General features: G+C 31.5%; 1 long non-coding RNA gene, 1 other non-coding gene and 2 pseudogenes across 4 annotated transcripts; 1 reads left to right on the plus strand and 3 right to left on the minus strand.

Moving 5' to 3' along the window:
- Positions 1 to 1,738: 1,738 nt before the first annotated feature.
- LOC140667929 (uncharacterized) lies at positions 1,739 to 4,728 on the minus strand. 3 transcript variants are annotated; one of them, XR_012047086.1, is made up of 8 exons: positions 4,378 to 4,728; positions 3,799 to 4,173; positions 3,308 to 3,719; positions 3,082 to 3,204; positions 2,632 to 2,841; positions 2,490 to 2,537; positions 2,202 to 2,406; positions 1,739 to 1,906 (listed from the first exon to the last, which is right to left on the minus strand). It is a non-coding gene; the product is annotated as an uncharacterized lncRNA (long non-coding RNA). The 3 variants fall into 3 exon arrangements; XR_012047084.1 differs by having other exon boundaries at positions 2,617 to 2,841; XR_012047085.1 differs by having other exon boundaries at positions 1,998 to 2,406; positions 2,617 to 2,841.
- A 7,646-nt stretch (positions 4,729 to 12,374) lies between these two features.
- LOC140667722 (uncharacterized) lies at positions 12,375 to 14,881 on the minus strand (annotated as a pseudogene).
- Positions 14,882 to 15,264: 383 nt separating this feature from the next.
- On the plus strand, positions 15,265 to 16,860 carry LOC140667723 (uncharacterized; annotated as a pseudogene).
- A 411-nt stretch (positions 16,861 to 17,271) lies between these two features.
- Positions 17,272 to 17,343, minus strand: Trnaa-ggc (transfer RNA alanine (anticodon GGC)). The gene has a single exon. It is a non-coding gene; the product is annotated as a tRNA-Ala (tRNA).
- Between the last annotated feature and the right edge of the window lie 8,942 nt (positions 17,344 to 26,285).

Genomic DNA, 26,285 nt, shown 5'->3' on the forward strand with positions numbered 1-26,285 from the left:
GAAATTTTATGAGAATGTTTTTGATTAATATTTATCACGATAAAAATAATAGCTATCACAATAATAAAATATAAAATGTTTGATTAATTTTACTATGCAGTTTAAAATTGCCTCGTTTGAATGAAGTTTAATGTGCGCAAATTATTGCTCTGTTATAAAAAGGATTTTGTCAAAATCATGTTGCGAGGAGGATGAATGTTCGTCGGTCTTCTATCTCTTGAGTGTGGACTCGTCATCAAGAAACAGGTAGATTTCGTCGAAGGAAAGGCCAAGGCCGAAGACGAATAACATCAGTTCGAGAAGATTGCTTCATTATTAATGAAACGTAATCTAACGATAAACGCGCAAATTGTAAATGAAATTTTCCCTCATAGACGAATTAGTGATTCAACAATCAAAAAACGTTTACGTGAAAGAGGTTTGAGGTCGCGTGCTCGTGTCCGAGTGCCAATGCTGAGTGCAGCCCATCGACGTATTTGTTTGCAATATGCACGCAATTATCAGAACTGAACTGCAAGACAATGGAACGTATTGTTCACCGACGAGTCACGGTTTTGTCTCTTCAGTTCTGATGCAAGAACCCGTGTTTGGCGTCGTCAGGGACAACGTTACGAACCGAATTACGTCGAGCCTGTCCGAGCATTTAGTGGTGATTCTATTATGGTATGGGGTGGAATATCAACGCATAGACGCACAGACCTCGTCATTTTATCACCACCTGGAATGACAGCAATGCACTACATAGAGGAAGTTTTACGTCCTCACGTAATTCCATGCGTTGCCAAATGGGAAACAACTTCATTTTAATGCAGGACAATGCTCGTCCACTGCTAGAGGGATCCACAATTTTCTTGCAGAAAATAACATTGAGGTGCTACCACATTCACAGATGAGCCCAGATTTAAATCCCATTGAACACATATGGGATATAATGGGAAGAAGATTAAGAATTTAGAGAGACCGCCAGTCAATCTTCAAGAACTGAAAGCAACGTTACAGCAAATATGGCATGAAATTCCTCAAGCCACAATTAGAGCTTGCATTAATATGCGTCTACAAAAAGTAATTCGACAAGGAGCAGGAATACGCATTTTTAAGCGTGAACATTTCCACACTTCTCTCGCTCAAACACACACACACACACACACACACGCACGATGCGCAAAGTCCGACTAGCAACCTCCTCGTGGTGCGCATCGGGTAATGCTAATGCTGGCGGTAATTGATCAAAAATGCATGAACAACTTTAAAACGCCATAACTCCACGAAAAAAAATCGTATCAACCTCAATTTTTTTTAATTTTCAAAGAAAAGTCTAAATTTTACGATGGTTGTCATAATATTGGCAAAAAAATTTAGTCCACTCTGTGGAGTGCGTCAAACTATGCAATTTCTTGGAAACGAAACACGTCCTTATTTTTGACAGGAAAGGGGAAAGGAGAAATTTAAAATCTAATAAATGCTTTTCAAAGTAGAGACTTTAAGCTTTAAAATAAAAAAAAACTTTTTCAAATACGACCATTTTTAACGGAATTATGCTTATTTGAAGTCACGCAAAATTTTGCATAAATTTACATATGCGATAATTTTGATCGCCAGTGTATTAGGGAAATTTTTGTTAAAGTTAAAAGATATATAAAATCCATTTCTTAAAATGTGAAGTACACCTTTAGATTTTATTAATTATACATTTGTACATAGAATGCAACAATGCATAAAACAAAACTAATTGCTCACCTTGAATAACTTTATATGTTTTGCTTCTGTTAAAAGCAATTTTTGTTTTTTTAGTTCCTGCCCAGCTAATACATCTTGAGAGGGAATTTGTAATTATTTTCGGAAGTACAGACTGCACAGCAGCGGTTTCTGATTCTTGGCTTTTAATTTTTGCCGCAAAGACAACCACCTGTACAAAAATTTCACAAATGAATTAACATTAGGAGTATGATTTTAATTTTGACAGAACATACTGTTAAGGCTTATTCAAATAAACTTACATAGTCGCATAAATATATGTATAAAAAATTGATTAGTCCATTTCCTTTGCATTTGCTCATGGACCTAATCAATCAATTTCCTTATGCATGTTTATGCGACTATGCAAATTTGTTTGGATAAGCCTTAACGGAACGAAAAAAAATACGTAATTTTAAACAATAAATCAAATAGAGTATTAAAGTATTTATCACGTATGTAAACACATTATCATCTGCAAGAATTTCTTCGAGATTTTCCCACTCCTTTTCTTTACGTAGAGAAAATGTTGGAATTCCATGTGATCGTTTCAATTTTACTTCCTCTGGAAAGAGCTTCCTTACGATACGATCTAACTTGACACTTATATGATCAAGCATGATGCGTATTTCTTCTTGAACTTTGACAATATTGTCATTAATTTCCGATGTTCTGAAATGATATCCAATCATTTAATCGATTCCATTTTCACATCTTGTAATTGACATGGAAATGAAAACATTACGAATACTTACCAATATTTCTTTTTCCCTTCTTGTAGGATGAGGAGTCATCACCAGAACCTTAAAAATACATAATGTATAATAAAAAACAAATTGAATAGAAACAAAACAAAACAATTATTCTCAAGGACGATTTTACTGTATGTGTCTTTACTGAGGTCTCGTTATTATTATCAAAATCTTGTACAGATCTGTGTTTCTCAAACTTTCGCATATCATTATCATTATTAGTACGCCCGTCACTGTTTTGAAAAATCATCTTGTTCTTCATCTTGTTCTTCTTGACCTCCTAATTGATGAAATGTGGAGGAAACTTTAGACATTGTCTGCGCTGTAGGCAATGTCTCTGAATTAGAAGTTATATCTGGGAAAATGAAAGAATAATTAAAGCACTGTCTAATTTATATATGAATTATAATTCTTATAGAAATTTCAAAGCTGACTGCTGTAATTTTTTCTTTGATATATTTTGATAGGCAAAATGTTTTGAATTGTGTAAATACTCTCTGCGAGTAGGTGGCGGCAGATAAAAAAATACTCATTTAGTATAAAAAAAAATTAATTCAAGAAATATCACAAAAATTCTCTTCAAAAAAAGACTTACTACTGTCACTATCCTTAAAGAAGTTGAAGGCATGAAGGTTTATATCTTGGAATGTATTCGGAATATCAGCAGTACTTGTGTTTCCTCTATCTGCAGAACTATTTCCATAATTGTTTAGAATTTCTGTAGAAACATAAATCAATTGCAAAGCGTTCACAGAACTTGTATACATATGATAAAAATGAGTAGGAATAGTTACGAGTCATGTCATTCAAAAATTTATTACCTTTTGATGGTGATTTTCTGGAAGACCCTTTGTTATTTACTGTTTTGATAACTTTCTTCAAGATTTTTTTTTTTTGTATTTGAATAACATTTGTTGGACTTCAATGTTTTTTTGGAATTAGAAACTTGAACTTTCAATGCAGCGAGCTGCTCCCTGATATTTGCTGCAGGGGCTGATATACAATTTTTCTCTTCGTTCTCCATAAGTTGCGTGTCTCGACAGGATTCTCCCGCAACGTGCCGTTTATGTTTCGTATGCATATTTTCTGATTCCCAGTCGTCATCAGAACTTTGAATAAATCTGACTGGAAGTTACCGTTTCCGCGGTTTATCGTAATCAGTTTCTATATTGGAGTCAATAAATTGATCGTCAGCGGCCAGTATAGCAGCTTTACAAACCAGGTTATAAGTTCCTGGAAACATGAGAGAAAATGCAGTTTAGTATCCGTAACTGAGTCTATAGTACATAAGGATTACAGCTAAGTTACTTACTATAACTGTGCAAAAATTTAATGTTAAATTCTTCTCAGTCTTCTTGTGCTTCTACAAGAGACATTACTAGTCTTGTAGAGCATTTAATTTTAATGGAATACACAACACTCTCTTTAGATTTATTCAACCATTTTGTAGCCACCACGCAAATGCCACCATCTGGCCAAACAACGACTGAAAATTAAAACAGGGGTTATAATATATATAATAGAATATCTTTATGCTTATCATACTTAACTTTTTATATCTAATTTAGATATGTATATTCCTTGCACACAACTTGTTTATTTTTTTTCATACACGCAACATAAGTGTTCTGATACTCACTAACACCAGATTAAAAATTTACATGACATAAATTTTACGTTATCAATACTGGAACAAATGATCCACAGCCTATTAGACACATTCACGAGATAATGTTCAACCTAAACCTTGTTAACTGTTTAAGTCATGAAATGCATGAAATATTTTTCCCTTAAACTAATAATGATAAACTTAATAAGTTATAAAGTAAAATATATAAAATACAAAAATTAAAAGCACAAGCAAAAGCTTGTGCACGATTATATTACTTACCGGTTTTGTGGTAACCTCCATTCTTAACGAAAGTATTTCGACTGCAATGAAAATATATATGTTTTAATATTATCAGCAATATAATACTATTATATTTCTCTCTGATAATATTCTCAAAAGACTTATATTAAGCTCCAATATTAAGTGGCCAATCAGCTACTCTTCTAGAAGTAACAAGACATATGATTGATTGTCGTAATGTATGAATACGGTGGTAAATTTAAATAATGCTGATGACGCCGCATCATTGTATTGCATTTTCTATGCAGAATTTTTCTAACTGCTTTGCAAGAAAAACACATTCACTATGATATTATCACATACGTACGATACACTATAATAAATTAGATGAATTCCTAAATATATACAAACTGAAAAATTGTATAAGAGAGTAAATGATATTATATAATAAAAAGCTATTAAATTGTAAAAAATGATCTACTTTTAATACATCAAAGTGATATATATTAAAGTCATATTACATTTGCGAGTGATAATGTTAAAACTTTTTTATTACTTCCAAAAAACTTTTATGATACTAATATATATAATTTGCGGGGCCAAAGTCATCTTTTTATCACTAAGCATAATGTCACGGCCAGATCAGATATGAAATATTAACAATTCGTAGAAAGGATTAAGGAAGAAGTAATCAAATAAAAAATATTAAATATAAAAGTTTAAAAGAGAAAGATAAAAAGGATAAGTATACATGACGGAAATTAGAAGACGACACAACAGAAAGATGCTGTGTAAGCGGAAGCGACAATGAAAACAAAAGCAATACGTGCTCCGATCAGAACCGTTGTCTTTCCCACCTGCAGAAAAAGTTAGATATATAAAGACATCGCGAAGATCATCGCGCCGTTGTCAGTGTAAGCATTAAGCGCAACCATTATTATAACTGTATTCGACGAAATATACTCTTTTACGCTAGAGTACGGAGTGTTTTTCTTAGGGCGTGGGTTCCAATCCTTTGGGCAGTCAGAATCCCTTTTTACACCCTACTTTAGAGTAGACGGGCACAACATTAATTGGTGGCAGCAGTGGGATCCTGCCAGCACGAGGAAGACAAAAAAGGTAATAACGTCGAACAGCGACGACCGAAGAACAGAGACCAACACGTGACGGTGAATCACCCGAGACAATAACACAAACACAGCTAAAGAAGATACTGCCCTACCTCACGATAAGTAACCGACGGCAAGAATGCTACTCTTGGTATTAATGTAAGTCAGACACATTAATAAATTATATGTCGGACAATCGAGACATGTGAAACACTAACGCAAACGCCTCGTGGCTACATAGCGGATCTACGGGAAGGGCAATAGCAAATAGTCTATTAAGCTCGCAGAGAATAGCAGAAACCGTGTTTAGAGATATTAGTAATAGAGTGCGCAGAAACTTAGAAACGGATTACTTAAGCGATAGTTCGTCTAAAAACGAATACGGAGCAAATGTACTAATAGAACGCGAATTTCCATTTGGCGAAATAGAACCGAGTTTAATCGCGAACGCCGACGACCTTGCACCAGAGATGCCAATTCTCGGCCGATTGCCTGTAAGCGGGCCGCGTGGTGAGGCCACACACACAACGAAAGAGTCGTGTACGTGTGTCGCCCGGCGATCGGCAAACTTCGAGAAGTAGGAAAGGACAGACATACGATTTGCTCTCCTTTTCTCTCTCTCGAGCGAGAGCTATAGCTAATGTCTCGAGAATGATGTTAGCGGTAGCGGCTAGTGTCTCGAGATTCGAGAATTTAAACATGTACATACACATATCATTATATTCACATAACTTGAAAAAATATATATGTATTATTATTATAATAAATAATATGATAAAATTATTTCTTATTGATATAATAAGATACAGAAAATATTTTTTACCTTTTATACTCTTTCTTTAGACATTTTTGAAATTTATGTAATTGAAACTTAGTTTTATTAAATATGAGATTTTGATAATTCTAACTTAATTAATTATAATAAATTACCGATAGCAACTTTAACGCGTTATCAGTACATTAAAAAATTGTTGTATTTTCCTTGTTTTGTGCTTTAAAAAAGAACATTGTTTTGTTTCTAAAAATTTTATTGTATTTGTGACACTCTGCAACTTGGTAAAAAAATTTCTCTTGAAAAATTTATGTCAAGTTCCATAAACTACAACATTTTGCCTACAAAATGCTTTTTTTAAAACTTTCCTAAATTTTTTTTGACCGAGATACATAATTTTGAAACTAAATCTGTGTTTTTCAGACATGTGTCGATACTCGGCGAAAAATTAAGATAGACGAAAAATTAAAAAAACATTTTAAAGCTTGAAATTTCAATTTTAAAGTGCTGTAGACAGTTTTTTTAAATTTTTTAATCTTTTTAGTATTTATATACTGTTAACAAAATAAGAAACACGAAAAATTTAAGGGTGCCTAATAATTTTATCAATGGCTGTATATATGTGTGTGTGTAATTTTATTATATTTAATATAATATTGAAGGAAACTTTTTTTACATTTTTTCTTGACCGAAGAGACCACCACCTTCTCGCGGTTTCCGTTGAGCAACAACATATACGTTGTTGCCCATATAAAATTGATAGATATTATTAGAAAAATTTTGTTATTAAAATTATTAAGATTATTTATTATTAATATTATTTGTAAATAATTTTTTACAAGAAAAAAACGTATATATTGGCGAAGAGTGGATTTTTATTATTAAATTTTTTTTAAATTTAATCTCTTACTCTTTAACTTACATCTTTTTTTTATATATATGTATATATATATATATATATATACATATATATATATATATATATATATATATATATATATATATATATATATATATAAATATATACAGGATGGGCCATTTTAATCTATGCACCCAAATTTCTTTGTACCTAAGACAGATACGGAAAAATGATTCAGACAAAGGTTGTTCAAGATAACGGGGGTCACCTATCTGTGTAACTAGCTTTGACCTTGAGATTATTTTTGAAGGTTATTTGAAGGTCAGTGTGGTTTTTTTAAATGGGAACCCCTATTTTTGACACCGGATTCGAAAAGAGCGGAAAATTTTACGTCTGAAATGATATGTTGAAGTTTGTTTTCGTGACCTTGAGAAGGTCAATTTAAGGTCAAATGCTAAATAACTGCCTGGTAGCTGTTTATTTAAATTTTCTGGTGGAATAAACGTTGTGAAGGTACCTTTATAAGAAAGATCGAACTGGAATGTGACAACAACCTCAACAATGTTGACCTTGACGTCATTTTTCAAGGTCATTTAAAGGACAGAGTGATTTTATTAACGGGAAACTTTGTTTTTGATATCGAATCAAGAAAAAATGAAAAATTTAACGTTTTAAGGTTTTTCATAACATAAAAAGGCCATTTAGTGTTTCTTATTTCACAAGCTCTTAGTAGCTGTTGCTTTAAATGAGTTAACCTTACTTTTAGCGTTACCCGGAAACAATGACGTGGACGTAGTAAGTTCTGTTTCCTTTGGGGTGTTTGATTAAAGTGAGTCTTCTTGCCTCTCACTATCGTTACGATTATAACTTTAACCACGAAGCAAATGTTCGAAGTTGCCTCCATTTGCTTCAAGGCACAAAGTTAAACGCCTTTGAAAATGGCGTACGGCGTTTTTCAAAGTCAGCCTGGGAATTGTTGCGCATGTTCGACGAATGCGGTTTTGCATGTCAGTTCTAGTTGTGGGTCGTTGTTGAAAAATAACATTCTTTAAATAGCCTCACAAATAAAAATCTGGAGGTGTGAGATCAGGTGAGCAAGGAGGCCAGTTAACTGGACCTCCTCGTCCGATCCATCTCTCATTATAATTTTCATTTAAAAAGTCCTGTACGATTCGTGCGAAATGTGGTGCTGCACCATCGTGCTGAAACCACATTTTTCGTCTTGTTTCAAAATCAACATTTTCCAATAATTCTGGCAACCGATCTTTTATCAACTTCAAGTAGCTTTCTCTATCAACATTTCGCTCAAAAAAGTAAGGACCAATTAAATATCCATTTACAATCCCACACCATACTGTTAAGAAAAGGCTATATATTTAATTAATGAATATATATATATATATATATATATATATATATATACATACATATAATTATATTGATGCAGGAATGCATCGCGACCGAAGCGATAATCGCGCGAGCCGCTGACGCAGCGAGCCACGCACGCCCGAGACCGAGCGCGAACGCGAAACCGGAAAGAGCTCTCGGAAACGCACCGGAAAGGTGTCGCCGAATTGCTAAAAGTACAAGCGAGGAAATTCGACTTGAACTTCCTCGCCTGCACTAAAACGCGAATTCAGCAACATAACCATATTTGGTCATGTTGCTAAGGGATCCCCTCCGAAGAACCATGCAGTTCGAAGGGAAGAACAGCACCCGCCGCGATGAAGCGACGGGCAGTCGTTGATCAGATCCTAAAGAGGAATAATCGTCACGGGCAGTCGTTAATTAGAACCGAACGAGTAATAATCGCTATGAGCAGCTGTTGACCAGATTCAACAGAGTCATACACAAATGACTAAGAGATGTACGCGCGCCTGAGATAAGCCGACGCATGTCAGACTACCTATACGATAGTGTATACGAGAGATACCGCTCTCTCACTCTAATCGATAGCAAGCGCAAGTAGTAAAACGTTCGCTGGGAGCAGTGACAAAATATCACACCATCGATTTCATTTAAACTGTTATTTATTATAGTAAAAGGAAAAAGTAAGCAAATAAAATAAAGGGAACATTATTAAAATAAAGAAGGACCACTGTCCGCCATATATATGTGGGTCTATATACATTTGTTGTTACTATTAATTATAATTATTATTATTAATAATAATTATAATTATTATTATAAATGTTATTATTAATTATAAATTTAATCGTAATTACGATTATATTTCTAATTAAATGTTAACCGATTTATATCGTGTTTGGTATCATCTTAATCGTAAAAATTTTGTTAATTCATTAAAGTTATTTTCAAGCCGATAAATGCGAAATAAAAGTCTTAGCTTTATTCAGTAAGATGTTTATATTTGTAGAGATAAGGAAAGATTCTATCAATGCCGAAGTGTCGCCGCAAGAGAGAGCGAGAACGTATAAGGAGCAAACGGTGCTAATGTGATTAGGATTATGCATGTAAAAATAAGAATATACAGAAAGAGGGTAAAAGAGAGATAACATTGCGTAACTTACAATTAATATAATTATATCGATATTGCACGATAACATTTTACTACGTATAAATAACGTATCGATTATCCAAAAATGTATCGATCCAGTTCAATTGATGAATATAATGCAATGATCTCTTGGTATTTTTTTAATTTCTTATTTTGTTATATATATATATATATATATATATATATATATATGTATAGATATATATCACAAATCGTTATTTATATTGCATGGAACTGATTCCCACATATATACAGGGTAAGGCCTGTCCAAAACAGACCACATAAATAACTTTTTTGAAGGAAATCTAAATAAAAAATAAATAATGCTATTATGTTCCCTCTAACTAAATAACTTTCATTTAAAACTTTTCTCACCCTGTATATATGTATATTTTTATATTTATATTATTTTTGCATATATATTAATATAGACAGCCAAGAAATTGTAATTAATATTTTGGGAGAGAAATCATCATTTGACCTGTATTTATCACATGTAAATGAAGTGGAAGAATATAACTCAATTCACTGATAGGATAAAACATAACATTCTTTTTTTTATCATTAATTACTTCATACGCATGAAAGTGTTCATTATAATTTAATGTAGTTAATCGTTCACAATAGAGATAACAGCTATTATCAACTATTTTCTTCAGAACATATTTTATTCTATAGAATTGTGGTAAAATATTATTATTTGTCGTTCTAATCCCAGAAGATGGTTTGTAGCAAATACCATTTTTTTCGTAATATGTAGATGATAAAAAGTCGTTGAATGCCTCGTTGATTTCATTTTTCAATAATACTGATGTGTTTATACGACCCCATTGAATACAATCGGAAAATCCTCTTTTATTTAAATATCGATAAGTAGATTTCAGCTGTATTCGATTAAGAAGTGTAAAGGGTAAATTTACGCGACTTCTGCAATTATGAGCACTTAATTTTAAATCTTTATGCTTTGCTTCAAATCTCATAGAGGATAAGTAATGAGGAGGTCCAATTTTTTCAATAATGCGAGGATAATGTGTTAAAAAAATGGTGTTTAGGTTTTAGATCGCCAAAAAGTGATATATATAATTTATATGTTCAAAAATATAAAGACTTAGTTGATTAATTGTTGTTTTAGATATACAAGGACTAGAAATAATTTCTGTTATTTTTAAAGCTAACAAGTACAAATCCCAAATTTCATTACCGTTTGGAATCATATCGCCGACTATAAAACGAAAATTATTGACTAATATATTCATCTCAGAAGCTGAACAGATTATACTCCTATTTTTTAAATGACTTTCCTTAATACCTGGAGGTATGTTCTTTTCATTTGGATTATATAAATTGTACTTAATTTTGAAATTAAGAGTTTCTATTGTAAAATATTTTAAAGATATTAATTTTGATATTATATTTGCCATATCATATCTTAAAACTCCTTCATAGATCATGCATAATATCTACACATTGATTTTCATAAATATGATAATAATCCAAATCATTAAAAATACATCTTTCTTTTATTCCAAAATGCTTGTTTTCCAAATGATGAATATATTGATCTTTCAATTTTAGCAGATTTGATTGCTCTGTAGTTAATTTTTTTGTAAGATTTTTTTCTGCCAAGCAAAATCTGCAATAATAATTGGAAGAGAAACTTTCAGTCAATCCGAGTATTGAATGCACTCCTAAATTATCACCCACTACAAAGCACAATGCAAAATAAATTTATCTTTTGTCATGTCTCTTTTATACTCTGTACTAAAGTTATCAAAATATTTTGAAATTACTTTAAAAGTACTTACTACCTCATTCAATTCACAATTTAAAATAACTTGCTCAAGTCCATTTAATAATTCTGAACAAAAAAATTTTGAATAATTTCTAAAATTTTCTGTATGTCAGATTTTGTTAAAGATAAGTTATCATATAATTGAATAACTATATTTTGAATTGCTGTGCCAAGTTTTTCAAGAAACGACGGAATATTTTTCTCTTCCAATGTATTATTGTCTGATGAAAGCGAAGGAATATCTCTTAATGTATTATTATCTAAAGAAGATTTAGGCTCAGAACAAAATTTTGTACTTAAATTAGAATCGGAGCTGTGTATCTCTATTGTGTGTGCAGTTGGAACATTTACTAATTTTTGTAAGGATTCATTAAATCCATGAGTAAAAATGTGTTTCTTAAAACTATCTTTTCTGTGAAATGATCTAAAGCAATTATCAATATGGCAAGTGAAAATATCTTGTTTATGAATATATTTAAAATAAAAAATATATTTATTAATATCATCAAAACTGATATCGCAATAGGGACAATTCATTGTTGAAAATTAGCAATTTCTTAGCTGTTAACAATCAAATGCACTGATCAAATTTTATCTTTTCAATAATATCCTGAACATAGGCATATCTTTTCAAACATTTTCTTTGGCTATTAAAAATTACTATTTCAATAATTTCGTAAATATGCTCGCTTTGAGGAGAATAGTGAAGATACATAACATGAAAAATTTTGAAAAGCACATCTAATGCCTTAAGACTATTGTCATACTTGTATTTTGCTTCATTAATGATAATATAAATTTTATTAATATCGGCGTAAGTGGGTCCTTCGATTAATAGAAAAGGTTGCAAATGTAGACCACGTATTTTTGCTCTTTCTTTTTGCAAATTTAGTTTAGTTTCAATATCAGCTGCACTCTAATGTAATAGTAAATATTGAAATATCTCTATAGATATTTCGAAAAGATAGATTTATAATTTTTGATAATTACTGATAATACTCACAGTTGCATGAATAATAATGGAATCTATACATTCTTGAGTTGAAAGTTTCCAATGTGTTTTCTTTATTATGAGTCTTCCCTTTGGTGGTAAAATATGACACAATAATATTATTTGTTTTATTACTTTAGAATCTGTAACAGAAGAGATACATTTCACTTCACGCAATTACATCTCGTAAAGAACATTCTTTGGAACTTTTTTCATATATTATACTATACAATCATCATTATATTTATTACATTCGATTTAATATGTTATATATATACTTACTTTCAGAAAGTGAATTTAAATCATCAATGTCAATTTGCACATTCTTCTTGTTACAACCTTCTTTATAATTAACCACTTGATCAAATAATGAATTCCAATATTTGTACAGGTTACAAGTACGATTTGGAAATAATTGTTCAAAATCATAATTTATCTATAATAATATGTAACAAAATGAAACACGTATTATTATTTTGAAAAAGATTTTAAAAAGCTGAGTGAGTGAGTGAGTGAGTGCGTGCGTGCGTGCGTGCGTGCGTGCGTGCGTGCGTGCGTGCGTGCGTGCGTGCGTGCGTGCGTGCGTGCGTGCGTGCGTGCGTGCGTGCGTGCGTGCGTGCGTGCGTGCGTGCGTGCGTGCGTGCGTGCGTGCGTGCGTGCGTGCGTGCGTGCGTGCGTGCGTGCGTGCGTGCGTGCGTGCGTGCGTGCGTGCGTGCGTGCGTGCGTGCGTGCGTGCGTGCGTGCGTGCGTGCGTGCGTGCGTGCGTGCGTGAGAGAGAGAGATTAGAGAATTCTAATAATTATTATCTTACCAAGGTATCTACATTTGATTGATTTAAAATAGGTCATTGTTCAATGAAATCATACGCAGTAGCTGCTTCTAATTCTTGTCTTAATTGATAAGTATTCTTCCAATGAATAACAACTTCTTTCCAAGGATCATTTCTTGTTTTTAACCATAAATAGGAATCGTTCGTGAACAAATCTGAAAATTTTATATTTTTGTCTTTGGCAGTGTACATGAAAATTCCGATTGATTTTCGGATTTAAGCCGCGTAAATTCTTCGATCCCTACGTTTCAAACACTTGAACACTTTAGTTCACTTCATCACGGAGAGGAAGTGTGTGATATTGTCCAGTGTCACTCAGTATATCGAGTATAATTCCTCCTTAATGAAATGTTCACAAAACGTCACAATCAAATGAAGAATTTACGGCTTAAATCCAAAAATCAATCCTATTAAAGCTGAAAATATTAAATTTATGTAATATAAATTTTTTATTTCTTTCTTATTTTACCTATTTTCTTTTTTGTTGGTTTTTCGATGATATTTTCTGTTGCCTTTCTTTTTTTCGTAAGTTTTGCATAACCACCTTGATAAATTAAATTTTTTGCTTTATCGATTAATTTTTCTTTTGCTATAATAGTTTTTCCAGTTGGAGACTCCTCTTTTCGTATGGTACCAGTAAAATAAATCGGTGCAGGCTCGTTAGGAAATAAGTCTTCGATTTTTTTTACTATGGATTTATAATTTTCTCCTGTTAATCGGCTGAAAAATAATTAATAATAATTAATTATTTTTCTTCACGAACGATTCCTATATGGTTTAAAACAAGTTTATTCTTAATAATTTTTTATTATTTATAAAATGTAGCATTTATTATATAAAATAAACATAATAAAAATTATCGTACTGTTTGCAATGATATGGGAATAAATGTCTCATTATGATATCCACAAGTTTGTTTCGAAAGCGATCATTTAGACAATTTTTATTATTATAGTAAGAAATAATAGCTTTTCCCAGTGGAGCTTGTTCAAGCAATTCGATTAAATTAAAATCAGGCATATTCATTTCTTTTGACAATTTATACGAATTACATATCTGCCTATTTTTATCTTCGGCTATTATAATAGTACCATCACTATCTGAGGTATCCGTCATATTTTGAGATATCAGATCTTTTTCTTGTAAAAGTGGGATTAATAATTCATCATCTCTCACTTGACAGACAGTAATATCCTAGTAGTAATAAAATATACGAATAAATAGAAAATAGTACAAATATTTGACTAAACAGGCCAGTAACTTACATTGTCCTTTTTTTTTGAAAATAATTCTTCATATTTACTTATAAAATTTAATCTATCTCCAATATTTGGAATAAGTTCACGCATCATGTCTTTCTCTGCTATTAATTTTGGTATATGTTCTATATCTATTTTTTGTTCTAATAATGAAATTAATAAAAAGATAAAATCAGTGTTATTTATTCTAATTTGAGACAATGATCACGTTCTGTTTAACACGACTATTCTCATCACATTATATCACAAATTATTGTTAAAAACTGAATAATTCTATATATAGGAAATCTATTTCTATATTACAACAATTAAGATAAAGATATAACACTAACCTTCAAAACGTGGTAATAAATGGCCGCAATCAATCTTCTGCAGTACATCTGCAATATTCTGCACTAATACATTGTTCTCCATATTTATAAACACTGATCAATTAACATGGCAGCACGATATATATATCAATAGCTGGAAAATGCCGATTTTTTTGATTTTTAGATGAACATATACCTTGATCATGCATACGCACTAGCACGATCGAGAACAAAGTCCTCGAGATCTTGGGTGCGTTCCTTTTGGACGCTTACACGCTTAAAGCGCTTATAAGCATTTGCTTACGCTGTTCCATTTGGAGTTATAAGCGCTTATAAACGCATTAATGACGTCACTGTGACGTCATAACTCGTGCTCATAAATGCTTATTTCTTCGAGGTAGGGCAGCAAAAGCGTGAGCGCTTACAGCGCGTGAGCGTTCATATGGAACGCACCCGTGGTATCGCGTATATATGGTGAATAGAAAAATGGACGTCCCAAAAATAATAGTACAAATACAAGATGTCGACACGAATAAAATTTATGCATTATTAGTAACGGAAGAAGAGGCCAAACGTTTACAAACTGGTAAGTTTATTAATATTTATATTATTAATATAATAAAGTTGAGCGAAAAAGAGAGAGAATAAGGTTAGATATATAGACTTCTATTTTTCTATTATATAAAAATATTCATGTAATTTTCATCTCTCCAATAACAATTATTACTTTCTTCTTTATAGATAACACCTTTGCAGCAAAATTGTCAGAGGCAAAAAATAAAAGTGGTAAGTTCATTTTAAAGTTTCTGTCTAGTATAATTGTTTTTATTATACAGATATTTTTTATATAATAAATTACTTTTATATAACTATAAATTAATTAAGAAAAAGATATAGATATATATAATTTTTATAAATTTATGGTAAAAATAATTTTTTTATAGATGACAATAATATATGTCGTCAAAACACAATGGTCGATAAAAATGAATATGTCGCAAATGAAAATGAAAATGAATTGCAAGCAGTACAAGATGAAGAAAGTGGAGGTAGTTTTTCATTATATATCTAATTTTTAAAAAATTGTGTTTGTGTGTGTGTGTGCGTATGTGCGCGTGAGCGTGTGTGCGTGTGTGTATGTGTGTGCGTGTGTGTGTGCGTGCGTGTGTGTATGTGTATGTGTATGAGTGTGTATCCCAGGTAGCAAAATTAGTCATTTTGATGTCAAAAAGACTGTTTTTGAGGTTTTCGTGACATCAAAATGACCATTTTTGTTACTTTGGATGTTTATGTATATAATGTATATACAAGTACAAATTAGTTTTATATAAAATTTTCTTAATAAATTTTTTTTTAGTTATGTTCAAATGGCCTCACGAAGCAATTCTCTTACTGATAGATGAGTATAATATGCGACAGAATGATTTCACCTCTGGAAAAATGTCACAAAAAAAATATGGGCGTTAATTGCAGAGGAAATGGTAAAAAATGGCCATAATGTTACTGGGCCACAATGTTTATCGAAATTTTCAGGTCTAAAACGAACTTATAAGTCTATTAAAGATCACAATAACAAATCTGGATCTGGAACAAAAACATGGCCATATTTTTCTGTTAGTTATTATTATTAAGTTAATCAATATTTAATATGATGAAATAAAAAAGTATAATTATTTTAATAACTTTTTCAGTATATGGATAATCTACTGCACTCAAAACTATATATCACCTATAACAACGGTATCATCGACAGGAAAAAGAACAGAAGTGGACTCAGAATGCAGTACATCTAGTGTGGAGAGTTCTGAAAACGAAAAATCTGTGCACAGTAAGTTAACAGATTTATGCAATTAAGATTAATATCTTAATTAAATTATATCTTAATATCATAATAATGTCATAATAATTTTTGTAGAAAAATCTCGGCAAATGTCTTCCATTGAAAAAATAATAGATGATTTAAGAGAGGATAGAAACATGTCAGAAGAAGCGCTAGAAAGACGTCATAAAGGAAATGTAGATCTATGCCAGCAACTTCTTCATTCTTTTGAAAAAATGATAGACATTTTAAGTAAGAAATAACTTTAATTAATAAAAGATTTAAGTTACAGATATAAAGTTACAGAGTTACAAAGTTAAAAAAAATGATTTTATTATACGATTTTAAGTTTATTTTAGCTTATTTAAATTTTAGTATTAAAATTTATTTTACTTTATTATCTTAATTAATTACATTTAAACATATGTAATGTTATGTATGTATTATTTCTGATAATATGTAATAATATAAACATGATAAGATATACTCGGCAATGAGAACCCATGCGCGGATGTTGATGCGTAAAGAAACTGCGTAAAGAAATTAATTCTTTTCACGAAAGAATTTTTAATTAGTGCACTGAGCACATATTTAGATTCTCATTTTTGAGAACTCTAAAAACCCCTCTATACCCCCCTAAAGAGATGTAGACGAGAAAAAATATCGGGGCGAAGTCGCTGAATCGGGAATTGAACCCGAGTCTTTCGCTTGCCGGGCGACTGCTCTTACCACTGAGCTATTCAGCCCCACACCGATACTTCTCTCGTCTATTTGTTTATAAACCTCTTGATAGATAAACCGAAGAACGCGATTTTTCAGCCCCGCGTGAATTTAATAATTTGAAAATATATACGGCTCCAATATTTACAAACATGATAAGATATACTCGGCAATGAGAGCCCATGCGCGGATGTTGATGCGTAAAGAAACTGCGTAAAGAAATTAATTCTTTTCACGAAAGAATTTTTAATTAGTGCACTGAACACATATTTAGATTCTCATTTTTGAGGACTCTAAAAACCCCTGTATACCCCCCTAAAGAGATGTAGACGAGAAAAAATATCGGGGCGAAGTCGCTGAATCGGGAATTGAACCCGAGTTTTTTTCTCGTCTACATCTCTTTAGGGGGGTATAGAGGAGTTTTTAGAGTTCTCAAAAATGAGAATCTAAATATGTGTTCAGTGCACTAATTAAAAATTCTTTCGTGAAAAGAATTAATTTCTTTACGCAGTTTCTTTACGCATCAACATCTGCGCATGGGCTCTCATTGCCGAGTATATCTTATCATGTTTGTAAATATTGGAGCCGTATATATTTTCAAATTATTAAATTCACGCGGGACTGAAAAATCGCGTTCTTCGGTTTATCTATCAAGAGGTTTATAAACAAATAGACGAGAGAAGTATCGGTGTGGGGCTGAATAGCTCAGTGGTAAGAGCAGTCGCCCGGCAAGCGAAAGACTCGGGTTCAATTTCCGATTCAGCGACTTCGCCCAATATTTTTTCTCGTCTACATCTCTTTAGGGGGGTATAGAGGGGTTTTTAGAATTCTCAAAAATGAGAATCTAAATATGTGCTCAGTGCACTAATTAAAAATTCTTTCGTGAAAAGAATTAATTTCTTTACGCAGTTTCTTTACGCATCAACATCCGCGCATGGGCTCTCATTGCCGAGTATATCTTATCATGTTTGTAAATATTGGAGCCGTATATATTTTCAAATTATGTAATAATATATGCAAAACATATAAAAATACGAGAAGTATTAGATACAAGAAGAATATAAAAACGTAATATTCTATTATTGCTTTTTTGAAAAAATATATGATATATATTATTAGAGACAATATGTGATACATACAACAAATAGATGTAAGAGTACAAAAAGTAATAATAGAATATTACGTTTCTATATTAGATATAATACTAAAAATATTATATATTTTTTGTATATCTGATATACTATTAGTGATAATATGTTATATGTACAACAAACAGATGTAAAAATACAAAAAATAATAGAATATTGTTTGTATATTAAATACGATACTATAATATATAATATTTTTAGTATTGTATCTAATATACAAATACATAATATTCTATTATTGCTTTTTCGCAAAAACATGTGATATATATTATATATATACTATTAGTTCTATAATATATATACTATTAGTGATAAATATGTGATACAAGAAACAAATGTAGGAGTACAAAAAGTAATAATAGAACATTTTGATTGTTTATTAGATATAACACTAAAAATACTATTTACAGAAACACAAGAATAATATGTACTACAAAGCAAATAAGTTTTACAATATGTATGTCATGTATGCAGTTGATATAGATGTGCTGGAAACATTGAAACACTTTTCTTGTTCTAATGTTTTGCTTTCGGACATTTTCTGCTTAGTTTGTTATGTATAATTTTCTCTATTGTCAGTGATATTGATAGTAACAATATTTTTTTGTTGAGAGAGTTCTTAAAAAATATTAGTTTTTACAATTTGTATTAATTATTTTGCGTAATTGCAAAGTGTATCCATACAAATGCATACAAATAAATCAAATATAACTATAATTGAATATATTACAATTTGCGTTACTTTATATATCTTCATTGACAAAAGATATATTAATTTATTTATTTATTATTATTAGACATTTCGCACAAGTAAGTTATTACAAATTTCATCACGTTTTGTGTGACCTGCATTATTTCCTCTTGTGGGGTTTCTGAATACATTATCATTGTTGTAGTTTTCTATCAAATTTGTCTCTACTTGAAAGTCGTCATTGTGCAACAAACAGATGTTGTGCAAAACACAACATGCAATGATGAATTCAAGAATTAAATCTACACGTTCCATATCGAGTAAGCTCTTAAATCTTCCTTTTAATAAACCAAAAGCACGTTCAATCACAATTCGAGCAGATGAATGGCAAAAATTATAATTTTTTTGTTTATTTGTTAAATGCCCATTATCCCGATATGGTGTCATTAAATGTTCATTAAGAGAGTAAGCTGAGTCACCTACTAAATGGCTATTATTAGGAAATTTTGTTGGATCTTCTAAATAATTTTGAATTTCGGACAAATGAAATACACGTTAATCATGAACAGAACCAACGTGTCCAGCAAGACAGTGGATAAAGCGTCGTTCATGGTCACAAACGGCCTGAAAATAATAAATAAAAAATTATTATAATTTATATAACTACCCACTCGGCATGTAGTATTTCTGAAATATTGCTGTCATTGTTTTAGTATTTCGGCAATGTTACATGCCGAATGGGTACTTTCAAAAAATATACTATAATTTACATTACTTGTAATTGTATACTGTGATGTCCTTTTCTATTTATATAAGATTCAAGGTAGATATGTGGCGCTTTTATATTAATATGCGTGCCATCAATTGCTCCAATTATTCCGGGAAAAGCACTAGCTACAGTAAATCCTATTATAATTTCTTCTGCTTTATTACCTTCTGGCCAGGTAATAAATATAGAAGATAATTGGCAATTGCTTTTGACACTCTTCTAACAGCTCTTAACGCACTAGCTCTTCCGACATTAAATTTCTCACAAATAGATCTATATAATAATTAAACTATTATAAGCAAGTATACAATTTAAAAGAAAAACACAGTTTAGAACATTGTTTAGAAATTTTAAAAAATTTTGGTTTTAATATACACTGGCGATCAAAATTATCGCAAATGTCAATTTATGCCAAATTTTTCATGATTTCAAATAAGCATAATTCCGTCAAAAATGGTCGTATTTAAAATTTTTTTTTTATTTTAAAGCTTAAAGTCTCTACTTTGAAAAGCATTAGATTTTTAATTTCTTCTTTCCCCTTTGTGTGTGTGTGTGTGTGTTGTGTGTGTTGTGTGTGTGCGTGTGTATGTGTGAGCGTGTGTGCGTGTGTGTGTGTGCGCGTGAGCGTGTGTGCGTGTGTGCATGTGTGTGTGTGTGTGTGTATGTGTATATTTGAGCGAGAAAGGTGTGGAAATGTTCGCGCTTAAAAATGCGTATTCCTGCCTCGTTTCCGAATTACTTGTAGACGCTTTAAAATAAAAAAAAAATTTTTTTAATACGACCATTTTTGACGGAGTTATGCTTATTTGAAATCATGCAAAATTTGACATAAATTTACATATGCGATAATTTTGATTGCCAGTGTAATTTTTGTTTTCTCATACGGATATGAATCTGGTGTAGTCATTTTCCATATGGCAATAAGAAATTGTTTTTCCGGTGATATTGTTTTTCGTCCACTCTTAGGCCTTATAATGAAGGTCTAAGGGAACTAATAATGAAGGTTTTATCATATTTAAGATGTAATAGAATGTAGTGCGCTTCATTCTAAAATATATTAATTTTAAAAAGTCAGCTTTAGGAAACAATAACACATAACATAAAACATTAAGTTTTTCACTTACATATGTATATTAAATATATTTATAAATATATGTATAATTTTGTCTTATCGAAAATAAAGTTGATACTCGTACAAATATTTATATAAAAATTATTACACTTACCTAAAATGTGATTTAAATTGTACATCGGTATATAATGGTAAAATCTTTTCCACGTAATTCTTTATACGTAATATTGCGGTTTTCTCGCGATACTTATTAAGAATTAAAAGAACGTTTTCTACTTCTGTATTAAATTTTGAAGAATCTCCCGCGTCATCCAACAATATTTCAAACATTATTATAATTAGCAAACACAAAAGAACAATTTGATTTTCCGCCATTTTGATGCTCACGATGCTCATGCATCCAAAAGGAATAACTTTCTGTTTGCAATTTTAAGCGCTTAAGCAGCAAACGGAACGATTGAAAATAGCGCTTATAAGCGTGAGCGCTTACAGACGGTGAGCGTTCATATGGAACGCACCCCTTGTGAGACACTCGCTCACGTTGCGACGCGACTGTCACAGCGGCGTAAACCAATCACGATACCTTATCGTACCGCGAACCATATCGCGCAGAAGCCGCCGTTTGTCGCAACTCAAGCGACCAATAAACGAGGTAGTAGTTGCGTCGCGCGCATTGAGCGAGTACGCGGCAATTGTTCATTTATATAAATATATAAATAAATAAATATATATATATAAGATTTAAGTTGATTTCAAGTATTTCATATTCTTATCTAAAGAACCTAGTTTATTAGTCTGTGAAACTGAAGTATTTGTTTTGAGATTACAATATTTATTGAAATTACGAACATGGATTTACTAGAAGCAAGAACTACTTTTCTTCTTCCATAGTATACTTTTATTTCTTCTGATTCTGTTATGTAGAATTATAAAAAACATACTAAATTCCTTTCATAAAATAAATATTCTTACGTTAATATATCGTTAAATATTCAAATTAATCTTATGTTCAAATTAACCTTTGTTTTAATAAAGTTTTATAATGTTCTTGAAAAAAAAATAATTTCTTCTTTTGAATACAAGATGATGACCTTTTCTAATACTTAAGGCAAGAATATTTTGAAACTATTATTGAGAAAATATTCTTTGTTAAAGAAAACTATTACTTAAACAAAATAGAATAAAATAAGTAATTTATTTTTTCGGATGTAGAATGATATTTTTCTGTGTGTAGAATTTGTTGGGAATGCAGACGCAAAAATCATGAGTCTGCAATTCATAGAAGAGACTCTGAAGCGTCTGAGAATCAATTTAATGAAATTCAGGTCAGTATTGATATGGACCATGATGGAGTGAATCCTGTGATTGTTCGTTCAGCAAGAGAAATTGAATTAAAGATCTGCTGAGTGATCTAAAAGAAAAGTTTGCCACCTTGCAGAATAATAATCCACTAAGATTAAGTATTCTCATTGTAGTTCCGAAAATATGGAGTGCTAAAAAGATTTCAGAGGAATTTGGCTGCAGTTGGCAGTTTGCAAAGAAAGCTAAAAATCTTAGAGCTGCGAAAGGTGTTTTGGCAGAGACTACAGCGAAGGCTGGTAAACCATTATTCAATTCGACTGTAGAAAATATAGTGGATTTTTATACTAGCAAGGAAAACAGTAGGTTAATGCCTGGCAAAAAAGATGTTGTCTCTGTAAAAAATGAGGAGGGACGCTGTTTAATGCAGAAACGTCTTCTACTTTTAGATTTAAAGAGCTTCTTTCGTACATACAAAGAAAATTATCCAGACTTTCCTGTAAGTTTCAGTAAATTTTCACAACTTCGTCCAAAACAATGTATTCTTGCTGGTAGCAGCGGAACTCATTTCGTCTGCGTCTGCATCATTCACCAGAATTGTAAGTTGTTGTTGGATGCGATTAACATTACGAAACTCACTGAGGATTCTGAAAATCTAATTAGAAATTATAAGGATTGCTTACAGCGAATCACTTGTAATAATCCTAGTGAGAATTGTTTTCTTTATAAATGTGATCAATGTCCAAGCATTGAAGACTTTTCACAATATGTACAACAATTATTAGAGGATAAAAATATTCACCATGTACAATTTAGTGCATAGTGGACTGGTACTGACCGATCGACATTGCAAACTCAAATTATCTCTACAGTAGAATTTATGGAAGAACTGAATAATAAGTTACTACTTTTAAAACCTCATTCCTTCTTAGCAAAACAGCAGTCGCAGTTCTTTAACGATAAAAAGGTTAATTTGGATGATGGTGAAGTGCTTGTTATTTTGGATTTTTCTGAAAACTACAAATATATAGCTCAAGATGCGTCTCAAGCGTTCCACTTTAACACTAGATTGCCGGAGTGAGTCAATTTGACTTATTTACGATTTTATTGCTATATATCTTAAAAAACAAAAAAAATTTTTTAAAAACATGCATTGGTTTTTAATAAAATTATGAAATGTATGCAAATACTAATTCCTTTCCCTCCCCACCTCCTAGTTCTAAAAATTCATATGTGATATACCTATTTTAACGGATATGAGTCAAATTGACTCATTAAATATTCTTAAAGTTTGTCGTTTTACACACATGTAACTTATTTCTTGTGCATAGAAATTTTTTGTAAACAATCTGATGCGAGAGTTTTCATTTTTCATATTCAAACTTGTCAAATTACTAGTTAGAAATCTATTACCAACTTGCACATTCAATATTGTGAAATTACTTGTTGCAAGTTTTTTTTGTTGAAGGCTTTTATGAAAGCCCTGAAAAATTCTTTCTGTTCTTCCATTTCGATTTATGCCATCGAAGAGAATAGTGCATTTTTAGCAACACGAAAATAATTTATAAAATTTATTTTTTTCGAAGAATTTTTGCGTACCAAGGTAATTTCAGAATTTCATATATATGATGTATTTACGTAAATGTAAATAAATATTTTAGTTCTAGATAAGGGTCGCTATAATGGTAAAAAATCGAAGAGATCTTGAATTGCGAAAAAAACTGACGCAAATAAAGGAAAACGAATCAGATATCGAATCTGATGCATTTGATGCGGAACTATATGAAACCGAGAATGAAGTTGAGAATCAAGCAAATAGAATTGAATTTTCAAGCAGTGAAGATGAAGATCTTTATCATACGGCTCCTAGAAAAAGGAGAGCTTCTTTTCTATCTGAAAGTGAATCAAGTGCTAGTGATCGCTATATAACTCCTGGCAAAAAAAGAGTACGGTATATTCCAGATTTTGAAACCAAAAGTGATTTAGACACTGCAGATGAATATAATAATGAAGAAATTTTAACACAAAAAGCTGCTGACATTATGGGAAACGTTGAAAGATGGTAGAAGTACTGGTAGATTTCCCGGTCACACCAAATTCAAAGACGTCTCAGGGCCAACTTCCTATGCCAAAAGAAATATTATACTTAGTACTGTAAAGAGCGCTTTTGATTTGATAATCGACGAAGATGGAATATATAAAATCATGCACTGAACTCGAAGCTCGTAAAGTTTTGAAAAAAGACTGGAAAGTAACAAAATCAGAATTACGGGCCTTTGTAGCAATTTTGTACGCTAGAGGAGCTTATGAGGCAAGACATTTAAAGTGTTCGTATTTATGGTCTAAGAAATGGGGACCTGCTTTTTTCTCTCGAACAATGTGTAGAGATAAGTTCAGAGAAATATTTCGATTTATACGTTTCGATAAGAAAAATGGACGAAGTGAACGATTGAAAACAGACAAATTTGCTTTGATTTCAAAAGTATGGGAAAAATTTATTGAGAACAGCAGGCTTGTTATAAACCTGGCGCAAACATAACAGTCGATGAACATTTCTCAACTAAAGCCAGGTGCCCATTTACTCAATACATGCCGAATAAACCAGATAAATTTTTCATCAAATTCTGGCTAGCTGCGGATGTTAAAAGCAAGTATATTCTAAATAGTTTTCCCTATTTGGGCAAGAATGAAGCCAGCGGATCTAATATTCCCTTGAGCGAATTTGTTGTGTATAAAATCATTGAGCCATATTTAGGTTGTGGACGAAATATTACCACAGACAATTTTTTTACAAGCCTTCCACTTGCAAAAAGGTTACTTGAAACAAAAACTTCTTTGGTTGGAACAATACGAGCAAATAGAAAAGAATTACCTAAAATTGCAAAAGCCAAGAAGGACAACACGACAAGGTTTTCCACACAACTTTATAAAACAAAGGACTGTACTCTTACTATTTATAAAAGTAAGCCCAATAAAAAAGTTCTATTATTGAGTTCGAAGCATCGAAATGTAAAAATTGAAAAAAATAAAAACTGTGTCCCAGAAACCATAACATTTTACAATAATACTAAATATGGTGTCGATATACTTGATCAAATGGCGCGAAAATATGATACCAAAGCAAGCTCTCGCAGATGGCCTCTTCACGTATTCTATAATATCTTAGATTTAGCAGCAATCAATGCTTGGGTTTTATATAAAGAGGTCATTCAAGTAAAAATCTCAAGAAAAAAATTTATTTTACAATTGGCTGAAGAACTAAACGGTAACCATGAAGCCGAAAATACTTTCACGCCTCTATCTAATATACAGAATATTGAAAAACGGTCGAATTGTCAAGTTCAAGTATCATGCAAAAGAAATAGAAGTAAGGCCGTCTGTGCTAAATGTAATAAAAAAATCTGCGGAAAATGTATTTTAAAAACGGAATATATATGTAAAAACTGTTTTGAATAAAGTTTCTTGAAAATAAAATTTTATTTTTTTTTTAAATCTTCAATTTTGATGTTTGAGTCAAATTGACTCATTTCAGGCAAAATAGGTATATACCCAACATCCGGCAATCTAGTGTTAATAACTCCCAATGCACAGTTTTTCCCGTTGTATATTATTACAAAGAAAATTCAGAACTCAAACACAAGAGTCTGGTCTTTTTATCAGATAGTACCCGTCATGATACAGCCGCTGTGTATGCAATACAGAAAATGTTGATTCCTCATTTAAAGGAGAACCTAGATGTCAAGAAAATTATTTATTTTAGCGACGGTGCAAAGCAACACTTTAAAAATAAATTCCAGATGATGAATCTAATTCATCATGAAGAAGACTTTGGCGTTAAAGCTGAATGGCATGTTCATGCGACTGCACATGGCAAAGGAGCTTCAGATTGAATTGAGGCTTTATTTAAAAGAGAAGCTGCACGAAATAGTCTTGTGCAAGCCGTCTGAAGTCATTTTATCTGCCGAAACACTTGTCAAATGGGGTCAGAA

Source organism: Anoplolepis gracilipes, chromosome 7 (genome assembly GCF_047496725.1).
Source record: "Anoplolepis gracilipes chromosome 7, ASM4749672v1, whole genome shotgun sequence".
NCBI lineage: Eukaryota > Metazoa > Arthropoda > Insecta > Hymenoptera > Formicidae > Anoplolepis > Anoplolepis gracilipes.